The sequence below is a fragment of the Ambystoma mexicanum genome (genome assembly GCF_040938575.1).
Source record: "Ambystoma mexicanum isolate Mex_15411 chromosome 12 unlocalized genomic scaffold, UKY_AmexF1_1 Mex_chr12_unloc.1, whole genome shotgun sequence".
Classification (NCBI taxonomy): Eukaryota; Metazoa; Chordata; class Amphibia; order Caudata; family Ambystomatidae; genus Ambystoma; species Ambystoma mexicanum.
Window position 1 is genome coordinate 13,601,184 of NW_027182322.1, and position 17,765 is coordinate 13,618,948.

General features: G+C 36.2%; 14 non-coding genes across 14 annotated transcripts; all 14 read left to right on the top strand.

Moving 5' to 3' along the window:
* Positions 1 to 181: 181 nt before the first annotated feature.
* TRNAR-UCU (transfer RNA arginine (anticodon UCU)) lies at positions 182 to 269 on the top strand. Its single transcript is given in 2 exon segments — positions 182 to 218; positions 234 to 269. It is a non-coding gene; the product is annotated as a tRNA-Arg (tRNA).
* A 675-nt stretch (positions 270 to 944) lies between these two features.
* Positions 945 to 1,034, top strand: TRNAR-UCU (transfer RNA arginine (anticodon UCU)). Its single transcript is given in 2 exon segments — positions 945 to 981; positions 999 to 1,034. It is a non-coding gene; the product is annotated as a tRNA-Arg (tRNA).
* A 676-nt stretch (positions 1,035 to 1,710) lies between these two features.
* TRNAR-UCU (transfer RNA arginine (anticodon UCU)) lies at positions 1,711 to 1,800 on the top strand. The gene is given in 2 exon segments: positions 1,711 to 1,747; positions 1,765 to 1,800. It is a non-coding gene; the product is annotated as a tRNA-Arg (tRNA).
* Positions 1,801 to 4,007: 2,207 nt separating this feature from the next.
* TRNAR-UCU (transfer RNA arginine (anticodon UCU)) lies at positions 4,008 to 4,095 on the top strand. The gene is given in 2 exon segments: positions 4,008 to 4,044; positions 4,060 to 4,095. It is a non-coding gene; the product is annotated as a tRNA-Arg (tRNA).
* A 1,437-nt stretch (positions 4,096 to 5,532) lies between these two features.
* Positions 5,533 to 5,622, top strand: TRNAR-UCU (transfer RNA arginine (anticodon UCU)). Its single transcript is given in 2 exon segments — positions 5,533 to 5,569; positions 5,587 to 5,622. It is a non-coding gene; the product is annotated as a tRNA-Arg (tRNA).
* A 676-nt stretch (positions 5,623 to 6,298) lies between these two features.
* Positions 6,299 to 6,388, top strand: TRNAR-UCU (transfer RNA arginine (anticodon UCU)). The gene is given in 2 exon segments: positions 6,299 to 6,335; positions 6,353 to 6,388. It is a non-coding gene; the product is annotated as a tRNA-Arg (tRNA).
* A 1,441-nt stretch (positions 6,389 to 7,829) lies between these two features.
* TRNAR-UCU (transfer RNA arginine (anticodon UCU)) lies at positions 7,830 to 7,917 on the top strand. Its single transcript is given in 2 exon segments — positions 7,830 to 7,866; positions 7,882 to 7,917. It is a non-coding gene; the product is annotated as a tRNA-Arg (tRNA).
* A 675-nt stretch (positions 7,918 to 8,592) lies between these two features.
* Positions 8,593 to 8,682, top strand: TRNAR-UCU (transfer RNA arginine (anticodon UCU)). The gene is given in 2 exon segments: positions 8,593 to 8,629; positions 8,647 to 8,682. It is a non-coding gene; the product is annotated as a tRNA-Arg (tRNA).
* A 676-nt stretch (positions 8,683 to 9,358) lies between these two features.
* On the top strand, positions 9,359 to 9,448 carry TRNAR-UCU (transfer RNA arginine (anticodon UCU)). Its single transcript is given in 2 exon segments — positions 9,359 to 9,395; positions 9,413 to 9,448. It is a non-coding gene; the product is annotated as a tRNA-Arg (tRNA).
* Positions 9,449 to 10,885: 1,437 nt separating this feature from the next.
* Positions 10,886 to 10,975, top strand: TRNAR-UCU (transfer RNA arginine (anticodon UCU)). Its single transcript is given in 2 exon segments — positions 10,886 to 10,922; positions 10,940 to 10,975. It is a non-coding gene; the product is annotated as a tRNA-Arg (tRNA).
* A 676-nt stretch (positions 10,976 to 11,651) lies between these two features.
* Positions 11,652 to 11,741, top strand: TRNAR-UCU (transfer RNA arginine (anticodon UCU)). Its single transcript is given in 2 exon segments — positions 11,652 to 11,688; positions 11,706 to 11,741. It is a non-coding gene; the product is annotated as a tRNA-Arg (tRNA).
* A 1,441-nt stretch (positions 11,742 to 13,182) lies between these two features.
* Positions 13,183 to 13,270, top strand: TRNAR-UCU (transfer RNA arginine (anticodon UCU)). Its single transcript is given in 2 exon segments — positions 13,183 to 13,219; positions 13,235 to 13,270. It is a non-coding gene; the product is annotated as a tRNA-Arg (tRNA).
* Positions 13,271 to 13,945: 675 nt separating this feature from the next.
* TRNAR-UCU (transfer RNA arginine (anticodon UCU)) lies at positions 13,946 to 14,035 on the top strand. Its single transcript is given in 2 exon segments — positions 13,946 to 13,982; positions 14,000 to 14,035. It is a non-coding gene; the product is annotated as a tRNA-Arg (tRNA).
* Positions 14,036 to 14,711: 676 nt separating this feature from the next.
* TRNAR-UCU (transfer RNA arginine (anticodon UCU)) lies at positions 14,712 to 14,801 on the top strand. Its single transcript is given in 2 exon segments — positions 14,712 to 14,748; positions 14,766 to 14,801. It is a non-coding gene; the product is annotated as a tRNA-Arg (tRNA).
* Positions 14,802 to 17,765: the final 2,964 nt, after the last annotated feature.

Below are 17,765 nucleotides of genomic sequence, written 5' to 3' on the forward strand. Positions count from 1 at the left end.
GCGAACAAAGGTGCAGTTCAAGGTTTCACCCCGAACTGCGATTCTTGCTACAGACATTTTATGTTTCAGAAAACAATCATTCTTTCATGTATCCCAGAAGGCTTGATAATATGTTGTGAAGTAAACACTGGATTGACAAAACTTCGATCATCCCTTAATGTACGAAAGTCGGTTTTCATATGGCTCTGTGGCGCAATGGATAGCGCGTTGGACTTCTAAGTGAATTGGCAGTCATTCAAAGGTTGTGGGTTCGAATCCCACCAGAGTCGCTTTTTTACTTTCTTATTCAAACAAGGAACATTATGCATGTGAGGAATGTTTATTTTTGGCCGATGCTTTAATCTTAGTATTTGACCCAAGTTGAACCTATGTATCTAATACAGCATGCAACTGAATCAAAAGCAGTCTGCCTTCCATTGCAACAGGAACATATTGCTCATAAGTAATACAACATTACTGCCACAAACTTGGCACTTTTCTAATGTATCCTTCCTTCAGAAACATTGTCTTTATAATAGCTGTAAATGAGATAGACCAAAAACACGACACCCTACACTCAGACATTTGTTTCTAGCGACATATAAAGTAAAATCTTCTTTCAAAGCTATTTATGGTATATTCTCTTTGTGTTTTTGTATTGTTAACCAATTGTATGTCTGCACTTTTTATCCAGTTCTTTTTTATTAAGGTATGGAATTGTTGTCCAAACCAATTCACTTGGCAAGAATATACTGTATTACCCTATTCTCTGAATTTCTCCCCAAGCGAACAAAGGTGTAGTTCAAGGTTTCACCCAGAAGTTTGATTCTTCTACAGACATTTTATGTTTCAGAAAACAATTATTCTTTCTTGTATCCCAGAAGGCTTGATAATATGATGTGAAGTAAACATTGGATTGACAAAACTTCGATCATCCCTTACTGTACGCAAGTGGATTTTTATCTGGCTCTGTGGCGCAATGGATAGCGCGTTGGACTTCTAAGTGAACGTGCAAAGTCATTCAAAGGTTGTGGGTTTGAATCCCACCAGAGTCGCATTTTTGACTTTCTTATTCAAACAAGGAACATTATGCATGTGAGGAATGTCTATTTTTGGCCGATGCTTTAATCTTAGTATTTGACCCAAGTTGAACCTATGTATCTAATACAGCATGCAACTGAATCAAAAGCAGTCTGCCTTCCATTGCAACAGGAACATATTGCTCATAAGCAATGCAACATTACTGCCACAAACTTTGCACTTTCCTAATGTATCCTTCCTTCAGAAACATTGTCTTTATAATAGCTGTAAATGAGATAGACCAAAAACACGACACCCTACACTCAGACATTTGTTTCTAGCGACATATAAAGTAAAATCTTCTTTCAAAGCTATTTATGGTATATTCTCTTTGTGTTTTTGTATTGTTAACCAATTGTATGGCTGCACTTTTTATCCAGTTCTTTTCTATTAAGGTATGGAATTGTTGTCCAAACGTATTCAGTTTGCAAGAAAATACAGTAATACCCTATTCTCCGAATTTATCCCTAAAGGAACAAAGTTGTAGTTCAAGGTTTCACCCAGAAGTGTGATTCTTCTACAGACATTTTATGTTTCAGAAAACAATTATTATTTCTTGTATCCCAGAAGGCTTGATAATATGATGTGAAGTAAACACTGGATTGACAAAACTTCGATCATCCCTTAATTTACGCAAGTTGGTTTTCATCTGGCTCTGTGGCGCAATGGATAGCGCGTTGGACTTCTAAGTGAATTGGCAAAGTCATTCAAAGGTTGTGGGTTCGAATCCCACCAGAGTCGCATTTTTTACTTTCTTATTCAAACAAGGAACATTATGCATGTGAGGAATGTTTATTTTTGGCCGATGCTTTAATCTTAGTATTTGACCCAAGTTGGACCTATGTATCTGATACAGCATGCAACTGAATCAAAAGCAGTCTGCCTTCCATTGCAACAGGAACATATTGCTCATAAGCAATACAACATCACTGCCAGAAACATTGCACTTTCCTAATGTATCCTTCCTTCAGAAACATTGTCTTTATAATAGTGTAAATGAGATAGACCAAAAACACGACACCCTACACTCAGACATTTGTTTCTAGCGACATATAAAGTAAAATCTTCTTTCAAAGCTATTTATGGTATATTCTCTTTGTGTTTTTGTATTGTTAACCAATTGTATGGCTGCACTTTTTATCCAGTTCTTTTCTATTAAGGTATGGAATTGTTGTCCAAACGTATTCAGTTTGCAAGAAAATACAGTAATACCCTATTCTCCGAATTTATCCCTAAAGGAACAAAGGTGTAGTTCAAGGTTTCACCCAGAAGTGTGATTCTTCTACAGACATTTTATGTTTCAGAAAACAATTATTCTTTCTTGTATCCCAGAAGGCTTGATAATATGATGTGAAGTAAACACTGGATTGACAAAACTTCGATCATTCCTTAATTTACGCAAGTTGATTTTCATCTGGCTCTGTGGCGCAATGTATAGCGCGTTGGACTTCTAAGTGAATTGGCAAAGTCATTCAAAGGTTGTGGGTTCGAATCCCACCAGAGTCGCATTTTTTACTTTCTTATTCAAACAAGGAACATTATGCATGTGAGGAATGTTTATTTTTGGCCGATGCTTTAATCTTAGTATTTGACCCAAGTTGAATCTATGTATCGAATACAGCATGCAACTGAATCAAAAGCAGTCTGCCTTCCATTGCAACAGGAACATATTGCTCATAAGCAATACAACATCACTGCCAGAAACTTGGCACTTTTCTAATGTATCCTTCCTTCAGAAACATTGTCTTTATAATAGCTGTAAATGAGATAGACCAAAAACACGACACCCTACACTCAGACATTTGTTTCTAGCGACATATAAAGTAAAATCTTCTTTCAAAGCTATTTATGGTATATTCTCTTTGTGTTTTTGTATTGTTAACCAATTGTATGGCTGCACTTTTGATCCAGTTCTTTTTTATTAAGGTATGGAATTGTTGTCCAAACGTATTCAGTTTGCAAGAAAATACAGTAATGCCCTATTCTCCGAATTTATCCCTAAAGGAACAAAGGTGTAGTTCAAGGTTTCACCCAGAAGTGTGATTCTTCTACAGACATTTTATGTTTCAGAAAACAATTATTCTTTCTTGTATCGCAGAAGGCTTGATAATATGATGTGAAGTAAACACTGGATTGACAAAACTTCGATCATCCCTTACTGTACTCAAGTGGATTTTCATCTGGCTCTGTGGCGCAGTGGATAGCGCGTTTGACTTCTAAGTGACTTGGCAAAGTCATTCAAAGGTTGTGGGTTCGATCCCACCAGAGTTGCATTTTTTACTTTCTTATTCAAACAAGGAACATTATGCATGTGAGGAATGTTTATTTTTGGCCGATGCTTTAATCTTAGTATTTGACCCAAGATGAACCTATGTATCTAATACAGCATGCAACTGAATCGAAAGCAGTCTGACTTCCATTGCAACAGGAACATATTGCTCATAAGCAATACAACATCACTGCCAGAAACCTGGCACTTTTCTAATGTATCCTTCCTTCAGAAACATTGTCTTTATAATAGCTGTAAATGAGATAGACCAAAAACACGACACCCTACACTCAGACATTTGTTTCTAGCGACATATAAAGTAAAATCTTCTTTCAAAGCTATTAATGGTATATTCTCTTTGTGTTTTTGTATTGTTAACCAATTGTATGTCTGCACTTTTTATCCAGTTCTTTTTTATTAAGGTATGGAATTGTTGTCCAAACGTATTCAGTTTGCAAGAAAATACAGTAATAACCTATTCTCCGAATTTCTCCCCAAGCGAACAAAGGTGCAGTTCAAGGTTTCACCCCGAACTGCGATTCTTGCTACAGACATTTTATGTTTCAGAAAACAATCATTCTTTCATGTATCCCAAAAGGCTTGATAATATGATGTGAAGTAAACACTGGATTGACAAAACTTCGATCATCCCTTAATGTACGAAAGTTGGTTTTCATATGGCTCTGTGGCGCAATGGATAGCGCGTTGGACTTCTAAGTGAATTGGCAGTCATTCAAAGGTTGTGGGTTCGAATCCCACCAGAGTCGCTTTTTTACTTTCTTATTCAAACAAGGAACATTATGCATGTGAGGAATGTTTATTTTTGGCCGATGCTTTAATCTTAGTATTTGACCCAAGTTGAACCTATGTATCTAATACAGCATGCAACTGAATCGAAAGCAGTCTGCCTTCCTTTGCAACAGGAACTTATTGCTCATAAGCAATACAACATTACTGCCACAAACTTGGCACTTTTCTAATGTATCCTTCCTTCAGAAACATTGTCTTTATAATAGCTGTAAATGAGATAGACCAAAAACACGACACCCTACACTCAGACATTTGTTTCTAGCGACATATAAAGTAAAATCTTCTTTCAAAGCTATTTATGGTATATTCTCTTTGTGTTTTTGTATTGTTAACCAATTGTATGTCTGCACTTTTTATCCAGTTCTTTTTTATTAAGGTATGGAATTGTTGTCCAAACATATTCACTTGGCAAGAAAATACTGTAATACCCTATTCTCTGAATTTCTCCCCAAGCGAACAAAGGTGCAGTTCAAGGTTTCACACAGAAGTGTGATTCTAGCTACAGACATTTTATGTTTCAGAAAACAATCATTCTTTCATGTATCCCAGAAGGCTTGATAATGTGATGTGAAGTAAACACTGGATTGACAAAACTTCGATCATCCCTTACTGTACGCAAGTGGATTTTCATCTGGCTTTGTGGCGCAATGGATGTTGGACTTCTAAGTGAATTGACAAAGTCATTCAAAGGTTGTGGGTTCGAATCCCACCAGAGTCGCATTTTTTACTTTCTTATTCAAACAAGGAACATTATGCATGTGAGGAATGTTTATTTTTGGCCGATGCTTTAATCTTAGTATTTGACCCAAGTTGAACCTATGTATCTAATACAGCATGCAACTGAATCAAAAGCAGTCTGCCTTCCATTGCAACAGGAACATATTGCTCATAAGTAATACAACATTACTGCCACAAACTTGGCACTTTTCTAATGTATCCTTCCTTCAGAAACATTGTCTTTATAATAGCTGTAAATGAGATAGACCAAAAACACGACACCCTACACTCAGACATTTGTTTCTAGCGACATATAAAGTAAAATCTTCTTTCAAAGCTATTTATGGTATATTCTCTTTGTGTTTTTGTATTGTTAACCAATTGTATGTCTGCACTTTTTATCCAGTTCTTTTTTATTAAGGTATGGAATTGTTGTCCAAACCAATTCACTTGGCAAGAAAATACTGTAATACCCTATTCTCTGAATTTCTCCCCAAGCGAACAAAGGTGTAGTTCAAGGTTTCACCCAGAAGTGTGATTCTTCTACAGACATTTTATGTTTCAGAAAACAATTATTCTTTCTTGTATCCCAGAAGGCTTGATAATATGATGTGAAGTAAACATTGGATTGACAAAACTTCGATCATCCCTTACTGTACGCAAGTGGATTTTTATCTGGCTCTGTGGCGCAATGGATAGCGCGTTGGACTTCTAAGTAAACGTGCAAAGTCATTCAAAGGTTGTGGGTTTGAATCCCACCAGAGTCGCATTTTTGACTTTCTTATTCAAACAAGGAACATTATGCATGTGAGGAATGTCTATTTTTGGCCGATGCTTTAATCTTAGTATTTGACCCAAGTTGAACCTATGTATCTAATACAGCATGCAACTGAATCAAAAGCAGTCTGCCTTCCATTGCAACAGGAACATATTGCTCATAAGCAATACAACATCACTGCCAGAAACTTTGCACTTTCCTAATGTATCCTTCCTTCAGAAACATTGTCTTTATAATAGCTGTAAATGAGATAGACCAAAAACACGACACCCTACACTCAGACATTTGTTTCTAGCGACATATAAAGTAAAATCTTCTTTCAAAGCTATTTATGGTATATTCTCTTTGTGTTTTTGTATTGTTAACCAATTGTATGTCTGCACTTTTTATCCAGTTCTTTTTTATTAAGGTATGGAATTGTTGTCCAAACCAATTCACTTGGCAAGAAAATACTGTAATACCCTATTCTCTGAATTTCTCCCCAAGCGAACAAAGGTGTAGTTCAAGGTTTCACCCAGAAGTGTGATTCTTCTACAGACATTTTATGTTTCAGAAAACAATTATTCTTTCTTGTATCCCAGAAGGCTTGATAATATGATGTGAAGTAAACATTGGATTGACAAAACTTCGATCATCCCTTACTGTACGCAAGTGGATTTTTATCTGGCTCTGTGGCGCAATGGATAGCGCGTTGGACTTCTAAGTAAACGTGCAAAGTCATTCAAAGGTTGTGGGTTTGAATCCCACCAGAGTCGCATTTTTGACTTTCTTATTCAAACAAGGAACATTATGCATGTGAGGAATGTCTATTTTTGGCCGATGCTTTAATCTTAGTATTTTACCCAAGTTGAACCTCTGTATCTAATACAGCATGCAACTGAATCAAAAGCAGTCTGCCTTCCATTGCAACAGGAACATATTGCTCATAAGCAATACAACATCACTGCCAGAAACTTTGCACTTTCCTAATGTATCCTTCCTTCAGAAACATTGTCTTTATAATAGCTGTAAATGAGATAGACCAAAAACACGACACCCTACACTCAGACATTTGTTTCTAGCGACATATAAAGTAAAATCTTCTTTCAAAGCTATTTATGGTATATTCTCTTTGTGTTTTTGTATTGTTAACCAATTGTATGGCTGCACTTTTTATCCAGTTCTTTTCTATTAAGGTATGGAATTGTTGTCCAAACGTATTCAGTTTGCAAGAAAATACAGTAATACCCTATTCTCCTAATTTATCCCTAAAGGAACAAAGGTGTAGTTCAAGGTTTCACCCAGAAGTGTGATTCTTCTACAGACATTTTATGTTTCAGAAAACAATTATTCTTTCTTGTATCGCAGAAGGCTTGATAATATGATGTGAAGTAAACACTGGATTGACAAAACTTCGATCATCCCTTACTGTACTCAAGTGGATTTTCATCTGGCTCTGTGGCGCAGTGGATAGCGCGTTGGACTTCTAATTGACTTGGCAAAGTCATTCAAAGGTTGTGGGTTCGATCCCACCAGAGTTGCATTTTTTACTTTCTTATTCAAACAAGGAACATTATGCATGTGAGGAATGTTTATTTTTGGCCGATGCTTTAATCTTAGTATTTGACCCAAGTTGAACCTATGTATCTAATACAGCATGCAACTGAATCGAAAGCAGTCTGACTTCCATTGCAACAGGAACATATTGCTCATAAGCAATACAACATCACTGCCAGAAACCTGGCACTTTTCTAATGTATCCTTCCTTCAGAAACATTGTCTTTATAATAGCTGTAAATGAGATAGACCAAAAACACGACACCCTACACTCAGACATTTGTTTCTAGCGACATATAAAGTAAAATCTTCTTTCAAAGCTATTAATGGTATATTCTCTTTGTGTTTTTGTATTGTTAACCAATTGTATGTCTGCACTTTTTATCCAGTTCTTTTTATTAAGGTATGGAATTGTTGTCCAAACGTGTTCAGTTTGCAAGAAAATACAGTAATAACCTATTCTCCGAATTTCTCCCCAAGCGAACAAAGGTGCAGTTCAAGGTTTCACCCCGAACTGCGATTCTTGCTACAGACATTTTATGTTTCAGAAAACAATCATTCTTTCATGTATCCCAGAAGGCTTGATAATATGATGTGAAGTAAACACTGGATTGACAAAACTTCGATCATCCCTTAATGTACGAAAGTCGGTTTTCGTATGGCTCTGTGGCGCAATGGATAGCGCGTTGGACTTCTAAGTGAATTGGCAGTCATTCAAAGGTTGTGGGTTCGAATCCCACCAGAGTCGCTTTTTTACTTTCTTATTCAAACAAGGAACATTATGCATGTGAGGAATGTTTATTTTTGGCCGATGCTTTAATCTTAGTATTTGACCCAAGTTGAACCTATGTATCTAATACAGCATGCAACTGAATCAAAAGCAGTCTGCCTTCCATTGCAACAGGAACATATTGCTCATAAGTAATACACCATTACTGCCACAAACTTGGCACTTTTCTAATGTATCCTTCCTTCAGAAACATTGTCTTTATAATAGCTGTAAATGAGATAGACCAAAAACACGACACCCTACACTCAGACATTTGTTTCTAGCGACATATAAAGTAAAATCTTCTTTCAAAGCTATTTATGGTATATTCTCTTTGTGTTTTTGTATTGTTAACCAATTGTATGTCTGCACTTTTTATCCAGTTCTTTTTTATTAAGGTATGGAATTGTTGTCCAAACCAATTCACTTGGCAAGAATATACTGTATTACCCTATTCTCTGAATTTCTCCCCAAGCGAACAAAGGTGTAGTTCAAGGTTTCACCCAGAAGTGTGATTCTTCTACAGACATTTTATGTTTCAGAAAACAATTATTCTTTCTTGTATCCCAGAAGGCTTGATAATATGATGTGAAGTAAACATTGGATTGACAAAACTTCGATCATCCCTTACTGTACGCAAGTGGATTTTTATCTGGCTCTGTGGCGCAATGGATAGCGCGTTGGACTTCTAAATGAACGTGCAAAGTCATTCAAAGGTTGTGGGTTTGAATCCCACCAGAGTCGCATTTTTGACTTTCTTATTCAAACAAGGAACATTATGCATGTGAGGAATGTCTATTTTTGGCCGATGCTTTAATCTTAGTATTTGACCCAAGTTGAACCTATGTATCTAATACAGCATGCAACTGAATCAAAAGCAGTCTGCCTTCCATTGCAACAGGAACATATTGCTCATAAGCAATACAACATTACTGCCAGAAACTTTGCACTTTCCTAATGTATCCTTCCTTCAGAAACATTGTCTTTATAATAGCTGTAAATGAGATAGACCAAAAACACGACACCCTACACTCAGACATTTGTTTCTAGCGACATATAAAGTAAAATCTTCTTTCAAAGCTATTTATGGTATATTCTCTTTGTGTTTTTGTATTGTTAACCAATTGTATGGCTGCACTTTTTATCCAGTTCTTTTCTATTAAGGTATGGAATTGTTGTCCAAACGTATTCAGTTTGCAAGAAAATACAGTAATACCCTATTCTCCGAATTTATCCCTAAAGGAACAAAGGTGTAGTTCAAGGTTTCACCCAGAAGTGTGATTCTTCTACAGACATTTTATGTTTCAGAAAACAATTATTCTTTCTTGTATCCCAGAAGGCTTGATAATATGATGTGAAGTAAACAATGGATTGACAAAACTTCGATCATCCCTTAATTTACGCAAATTGATTTTCATCTGGCTCTGTGGCGCAATGGATAGCGCATTGGACTTCTAAGTGAACTGGCAAAGTCATTGAAAGGTTGTGGGTTCGAATCCCACCAGAGTCGCATTTTTTACTTTCTTATTCAAACAAGGAACATTATGCATGTGAGGAATGTTTATTTTTGGCCGATGCTTTAATCTTAGTATTTGACCCAAGTTGAACCTATGTATCTAATACAGCATGCAACTGAATCGAAAGCAGTCTGCCTTCCTTTGCAACAGGAACATATTGCTCATAAGCAATACAACATTACTGCCACAAACTTGGCACTTTTCTAATGTATCCTTCCTTCAGAAACATTGTCTTTATAATAGCTGTAAATGAGATAGACCAAAAACACGACACCCTACACTCAGACATTTGTTTCTAGCGACATATAAAGTAAAATCTTCTTTCAAAGCTATTTATGGTATATTCTCTTTGTGTTTTTGTATTGTTAACCAATTGTATGTCTGCACTTTTTATCCAGTTCTTTTTTATTAAGGTATGGAATTGTTGTCCAAACGTATTCAGTTTGCAAGAAAATACAGTAATGCCCTATTCTCCGAATTTATCCCTAAAGGAACAAAGGTGTAGTTCAAGGTTTCACCCAGAAGTGTGATTCTTCTACAGACATTTTATGTTTCAGAAAACAATTATTCTTTCTTGTATCGCAGAAGGCTTGATAATATGATGTGAAGTAAACACTGGATTGACAAAACTTCGATCATCCCTTACTGTACGCAAGTGGATTTTCATCTGGCTTTGTGGCGCAATGGATGTTGGACTTCTAAGTGAATTGACAAAGTCATTCAAAGGTTGTGGGTTCGAATCCCACCAGAGTCGCATTTTTTACTTTCTTATTCAAACAAGGAACATTATGCATGTGAGGAATGTTTATTTTTGGCCGATGCTTTAATCTTAGTATTTGACCCAAGTTGAACCTATGTATCTAATACAGCATGCAACTGAATCAAAAGCAGTCTGCCTTCCATTGCAACAGGAACATATTGCTCATAAGTAATACAACATTACTGCCACAAACTTGGCACTTTTCTAATGTATCCTTCCTTCAGAAACATTGTCTTTATAATAGCTGTAAATGAGATAGACCAAAAACACGACACCCTACACTCAGACATTTGTTTCTAGCGACATATAAAGTAAAATCTTCTTTCAAAGCTATTTATGGTATATTCTCTTTGTGTTTTTGTATTGTTAACCAATTGTATGTCTGCACTTTTTATCCAGTTCTTTTTTATTAAGGTATGGAATTGTTGTCCAAACCAATTCACTTGGCAAGAAAATACTGTAATACCCTATTCTCTGAATTTCTCCCCAAGCGAACAAAGGTGTAGTTCAAGGTTTCACCCAGAAGTGTGATTCTTCTACAGACATTTTATGTTTCAGAAAACAATTATTCTTTCTTGTATCCCAGAAGGCTTGATAATATGATGTGAAGTAAACATTGGATTGACAAAACTTCGATCATCCCTTACTGTACGCAAGTGGATTTTTATCTGGCTCTGTGGCGCAATGGATAGCGCGTTGGACTTCTAAGTAAACGTGCAAAGTCATTCAAAGGTTGTGGGTTTGAATCCCACCAGAGTCGCATTTTTGACTTTCTTATTCAAACAAGGAACATTATGCATGTGAGGAATGTCTATTTTTGGCCGATGCTTTAATCTTAGTATTTGACCCAAGTTGAACCTATGTATCTAATACAGCATGCAACTGAATCAAAAGCAGTCTGCCTTCCATTGCAACAGGAACATATTGCTCATAAGCAATACAACATCACTGCCAGAAACTTTGCACTTTCCTAATGTATCCTTCCTTCAGAAACATTGTCTTTATAATAGCTGTAAATGAGATAGACCAAAAACACGACACCCTACACTCAGACATTTGTTTCTAGCGACATATAAAGTAAAATCTTCTTTCAAAGCTATTTATGGTATATTCTCTTTGTGTTTTTGTATTGTTAACCAATTGTATGTCTGCACTTTTTATCCAGTTCTTTTTTATTAAGGTATGGAATTGTTGTCCAAACCAATTCACTTGGCAAGAAAATACTGTAATACCCTATTCTCTGAATTTCTCCCCAAGCGAACAAAGGTGTAGTTCAAGGTTTCACCCAGAAGTGTGATTCTTCTACAGACATTTTATGTTTCAGAAAACAATTATTCTTTCTTGTATCCCAGAAGGCTTGATAATATGATGTGAAGTAAACATTGGATTGACAAAACTTCGATCATCCCTTACTGTACGCAAGTGGATTTTTATCTGGCTCTGTGGCGCAATGGATAGCGCGTTGGACTTCTAAGTAAACGTGCAAAGTCATTCAAAGGTTGTGGGTTTGAATCCCACCAGAGTCGCATTTTTGACTTTCTTATTCAAACAAGGAACATTATGCATGTGAGGAATGTCTATTTTTGGCCGATGCTTTAATCTTAGTATTTTACCCAAGTTGAACCTCTGTATCTAATACAGCATGCAACTGAATCAAAAGCAGTCTGCCTTCCATTGCAACAGGAACATATTGCTCATAAGCAATACAACATCACTGCCAGAAACTTTGCACTTTCCTAATGTATCCTTCCTTCAGAAACATTGTCTTTATAATAGCTGTAAATGAGATAGACCAAAAACACGACACCCTACACTCAGACATTTGTTTCTAGCGACATATAAAGTAAAATCTTCTTTCAAAGCTATTTATGGTATATTCTCTTTGTGTTTTTGTATTGTTAACCAATTGTATGGCTGCACTTTTTATCCAGTTCTTTTCTATTAAGGTATGGAATTGTTGTCCAAACGTATTCAGTTTGCAAGAAAATACAGTAATACCCTATTCTCCTAATTTATCCCTAAAGGAACAAAGGTGTAGTTCAAGGTTTCACCCAGAAGTGTGATTCTTCTACAGACATTTTATGTTTCAGAAAACAATTATTCTTTCTTGTATCGCAGAAGGCTTGATAATATGATGTGAAGTAAACACTGGATTGACAAAACTTCGATCATCCCTTACTGTACTCAAGTGGATTTTCATCTGGCTCTGTGGCGCAGTGGATAGCGCGTTGGACTTCTAATTGACTTGGCAAAGTCATTCAAAGGTTGTGGGTTCGATCCCACCAGAGTTGCATTTTTTACTTTCTTATTCAAACAAGGAACATTATGCATGTGAGGAATGTTTATTTTTGGCCGATGCTTTAATCTTAGTATTTGACCCAAGTTGAACCTATGTATCTAATACAGCATGCAACTGAATCGAAAGCAGTCTGACTTCCATTGCAACAGGAACATATTGCTCATAAGCAATACAACATCACTGCCAGAAACCTGGCACTTTTCTAATGTATCCTTCCTTCAGAAACATTGTCTTTATAATAGCTGTAAATGAGATAGACCAAAAACACGACACCCTACACTCAGACATTTGTTTCTAGCGACATATAAAGTAAAATCTTCTTTCAAAGCTATTAATGGTATATTCTCTTTGTGTTTTTGTATTGTTAACCAATTGTATGTCTGCACTTTTTATCCAGTTCTTTTTATTAAGGTATGGAATTGTTGTCCAAACGTGTTCAGTTTGCAAGAAAATACAGTAATAACCTATTCTCCGAATTTCTCCCCAAGCGAACAAAGGTGCAGTTCAAGGTTTCACCCCGAACTGCGATTCTTGCTACAGACATTTTATGTTTCAGAAAACAATCATTCTTTCATGTATCCCAGAAGGCTTGATAATATGATGTGAAGTAAACACTGGATTGACAAAACTTCGATCATCCCTTAATGTACGAAAGTCGGTTTTCGTATGGCTCTGTGGCGCAATGGATAGCGCGTTGGACTTCTAAGTGAATTGGCAGTCATTCAAAGGTTGTGGGTTCGAATCCCACCAGAGTCGCTTTTTTACTTTCTTATTCAAACAAGGAACATTATGCATGTGAGGAATGTTTATTTTTGGCCGATGCTTTAATCTTAGTATTTGACCCAAGTTGAACCTATGTATCTAATACAGCATGCAACTGAATCAAAAGCAGTCTGCCTTCCATTGCAACAGGAACATATTGCTCATAAGTAATACACCATTACTGCCACAAACTTGGCACTTTTCTAATGTATCCTTCCTTCAGAAACATTGTCTTTATAATAGCTGTAAATGAGATAGACCAAAAACACGACACCCTACACTCAGACATTTGTTTCTAGCGACATATAAAGTAAAATCTTCTTTCAAAGCTATTTATGGTATATTCTCTTTGTGTTTTTGTATTGTTAACCAATTGTATGTCTGCACTTTTTATCCAGTTCTTTTTTATTAAGGTATGGAATTGTTGTCCAAACCAATTCACTTGGCAAGAATATACTGTATTACCCTATTCTCTGAATTTCTCCCCAAGCGAACAAAGGTGTAGTTCAAGGTTTCACCCAGAAGTGTGATTCTTCTACAGACATTTTATGTTTCAGAAAACAATTATTCTTTCTTGTATCCCAGAAGGCTTGATAATATGATGTGAAGTAAACATTGGATTGACAAAACTTCGATCATCCCTTACTGTACGCAAGTGGATTTTTATCTGGCTCTGTGGCGCAATGGATAGCGCGTTGGACTTCTAAATGAACGTGCAAAGTCATTCAAAGGTTGTGGGTTTGAATCCCACCAGAGTCGCATTTTTGACTTTCTTATTCAAACAAGGAACATTATGCATGTGAGGAATGTCTATTTTTGGCCGATGCTTTAATCTTAGTATTTGACCCAAGTTGAACCTATGTATCTAATACAGCATGCAACTGAATCAAAAGCAGTCTGCCTTCCATTGCAACAGGAACATATTGCTCATAAGCAATACAACATTACTGCCAGAAACTTTGCACTTTCCTAATGTATCCTTCCTTCAGAAACATTGTCTTTATAATAGCTGTAAATGAGATAGACCAAAAACACGACACCCTACACTCAGACATTTGTTTCTAGCGACATATAAAGTAAAATCTTCTTTCAAAGCTATTTATGGTATATTCTCTTTGTGTTTTTGTATTGTTAACCAATTGTATGGCTGCACTTTTTATCCAGTTCTTTTCTATTAAGGTATGGAATTGTTGTCCAAACGTATTCAGTTTGCAAGAAAATACAGTAATACCCTATTCTCCGAATTTATCCCTAAAGGAACAAAGGTGTAGTTCAAGGTTTCACCCAGAAGTGTGATTCTTCTACAGACATTTTATGTTTCAGAAAACAATTATTCTTTCTTGTATCCCAGAAGGCTTGATAATATGATGTGAAGTAAACAATGGATTGACAAAACTTCGATCATCCCTTAATTTACGCAAATTGATTTTCATCTGGCTCTGTGGCGCAATGGATAGCGCATTGGACTTCTAAGTGAACTGGCAAAGTCATTGAAAGGTTGTGGGTTCGAATCCCACCAGAGTCGCATTTTTTACTTTCTTATTCAAACAAGGAACATTATGCATGTGAGGAATGTTTATTTTTGGCCGATGCTTTAATCTTAGTATTTGACCCAAGTTGAACCTATGTATCTAATACAGCATGCAACTGAATCGAAAGCAGTCTGCCTTCCTTTGCAACAGGAACATATTGCTCATAAGCAATACAACATTACTGCCACAAACTTGGCACTTTTCTAATGTATCCTTCCTTCAGAAACATTGTCTTTATAATAGCTGTAAATGAGATAGACCAAAAACACGACACCCTACACTCAGACATTTGTTTCTAGCGACATATAAAGTAAAATCTTCTTTCAAAGCTATTTATGGTATATTCTCTTTGTGTTTTTGTATTGTTAACCAATTGTATGTCTGCACTTTTTATCCAGTTCTTTTTTATTAAGGTATGGAATTGTTGTCCAAACGTATTCAGTTTGCAAGAAAATACAGTAATGCCCTATTCTCCGAATTTATCCCTAAAGGAACAAAGGTGTAGTTCAAGGTTTCACCCAGAAGTGTGATTCTTCTACAGACATTTTATGTTTCAGAAAACAATTATTCTTTCTTGTATCGCAGAAGGCTTGATAATATGATGTGAAGTAAACACTGGATTGACAAAACTTCGATCATCCCTTACTGTACTCAAGTGGATTTTCATCTGGCTCTGTGGCGCAGTGGATAGCGCGTTGGACTTCTAATTGACTTGGCAAAGTCATTCAAAGGTTGTGGGTTCGATCCCACCAGAGTTGCATTTTTTACTTTCTTATTCAAACAAGGAACATTATGCATGTGAGGAATGTTTATTTTTGGCCGATGCTTTAATCTTAGTATTTGACCCAAGTTGAACCTATGTATCTAATACAGCATGCAACTGAATCGAAAGCAGTCTGACTTCCATTGCAACAGGAACATATTGCTCATAAGCAATACAACATCACTGCCAGAAACCTGGCACTTTCCTAATGTATCCTTCCTTCAGAAACATTGTCTTTATAATAGTGTAAATGAGATAGACCAAAAACACGACACCCTACACTCAGACATTTGTTTCTAGCGACATATAAAGTAAAATCTTCTTTCAAAGCTATTTATGGTATATTCTCTTTGTGTTTTTGTATTGTTAACCAATTGTATGGCTGCACTTTTTATCCAGTTCTTTTCTATTAAGGTATGGAATTGTTGTCCAAACGTATTCAGTTTGCAAGAAAATACAGTAATACCCTATTCTCCGAATTTATCCCTAAAGGAACAAAGGTGTAGTTCAAGGTTTCACCCAGAAGTGTGATTCTTCTACAGACATTTTATGTTTCAGAAAACAATTATTCTTTCTTGTATCCCAGAAGGCTTGATAATATGATGTGAAGTAAACACTGGATTGACAAAACTTCGATCATTCCTTAATTTACGCAAGTTGATTTTCATCTGGCTCTGTGGCGCAATGTATAGCGCGTTGGACTTCTAAGTGAATTGGCAAAGTCATTCAAAGGTTGTGGGTTCGAATCCCACCAGAGTCGCATTTTTTACTTTCTTATTCAAACAAGGAACATTATGCATGTGAGGAATGTTTATTTTTGGCCGATGCTTTAATCTTAGTATTTGACCCAAGTTGAATCTATGTATCGAATACAGCATGCAACTGAATCAAAAGCAGTCTGCCTTCCATTGCAACAGGAACATATTGCTCATAAGCAATACAACATCACTGCCAGAAACTTGGCACTTTTCTAATGTATCCTTCCTTCAGAAACATTGTCTTTATAATAGCTGTAAATGAGATAGACCAAAAACACGACACCCTACACTCAGACATTTGTTTCTAGCGACATATAAAGTAAAATCTTCTTTCAAAGCTATTTATGGTATATTCTCTTTGTGTTTTTGTATTGTTAACCAATTGTATGGCTGCACTTTTGATCCAGTTCTTTTTTATTAAGGTATGGAATTGTTGTCCAAACGTATTCAGTTTGCAAGAAAATACAGTAATGCCCTATTCTCCGAATTTATCCCTAAAGGAACAAAGGTGTAGTTCAAGGTTTCACCCAGAAGTGTGATTCTTCTACAGACATTTTATGTTTCAGAAAACAATTATTCTTTCTTGTATCGCAGAAGGCTTGATAATATGATGTGAAGTAAACACTGGATTGACAAAACTTCGATCATCCCTTACTGTACTCAAGTGGATTTTCATCTGGCTCTGTGGCGCAGTGGATAGCGCGTTGGACTTCTAATTGACTTGGCAAAGTCATTCAAAGGTTGTGGGTTCGATCCCACCAGAGTTGCATTTTTTACTTTCTTATTCAAACAAGGAACATTATGCATGTGAGGAATGTTTATTTTTGGCCGATGCTTTAATCTTAGTATTTGACCCAAGTTGAACCTATGTATCTAATACAGCATGCAACTGAATCGAAAGCAGTCTGACTTCCATTGCAACAGGAACATATTGCTCATAAGCAATACAACATCACTGCCAGAAACCTGGCACTTTTCTAATGTATCCTTCCTTCAGAAACATTGTCTTTATAATAGCTGTAAATGAGATAGACCAAAAACACGACACCCTACACTCAGACATTTGTTTCTAGCGACATATAAAGTAAAATCTTCTTTCAAAGCTATTAATGGTATATTCTCTTTGTGTTTTTGTATTGTTAACCAATTGTATGTCTGCACTTTTTATCCAGTTCTTTTTTATTAAGGTATGGAATTGTTGTCCAAACGTATTCAGTTTGCAAGAAAATACAGTAATAACCTATTCTCCGAATTTCTCCCCAAGCGAACAAAGGTGCAGTTCAAGGTTTCACCCCGAACTGCGATTCTTGCTACAGACATTTTATGTTTCAGAAAACAATCATTCTTTCATGTATCCCAGAAGGCTTGATAATATGTTGTGAAGTAAACACTGGATTGACAAAACTTCGATCATCCCTTAATGTACGAAAGTCGGT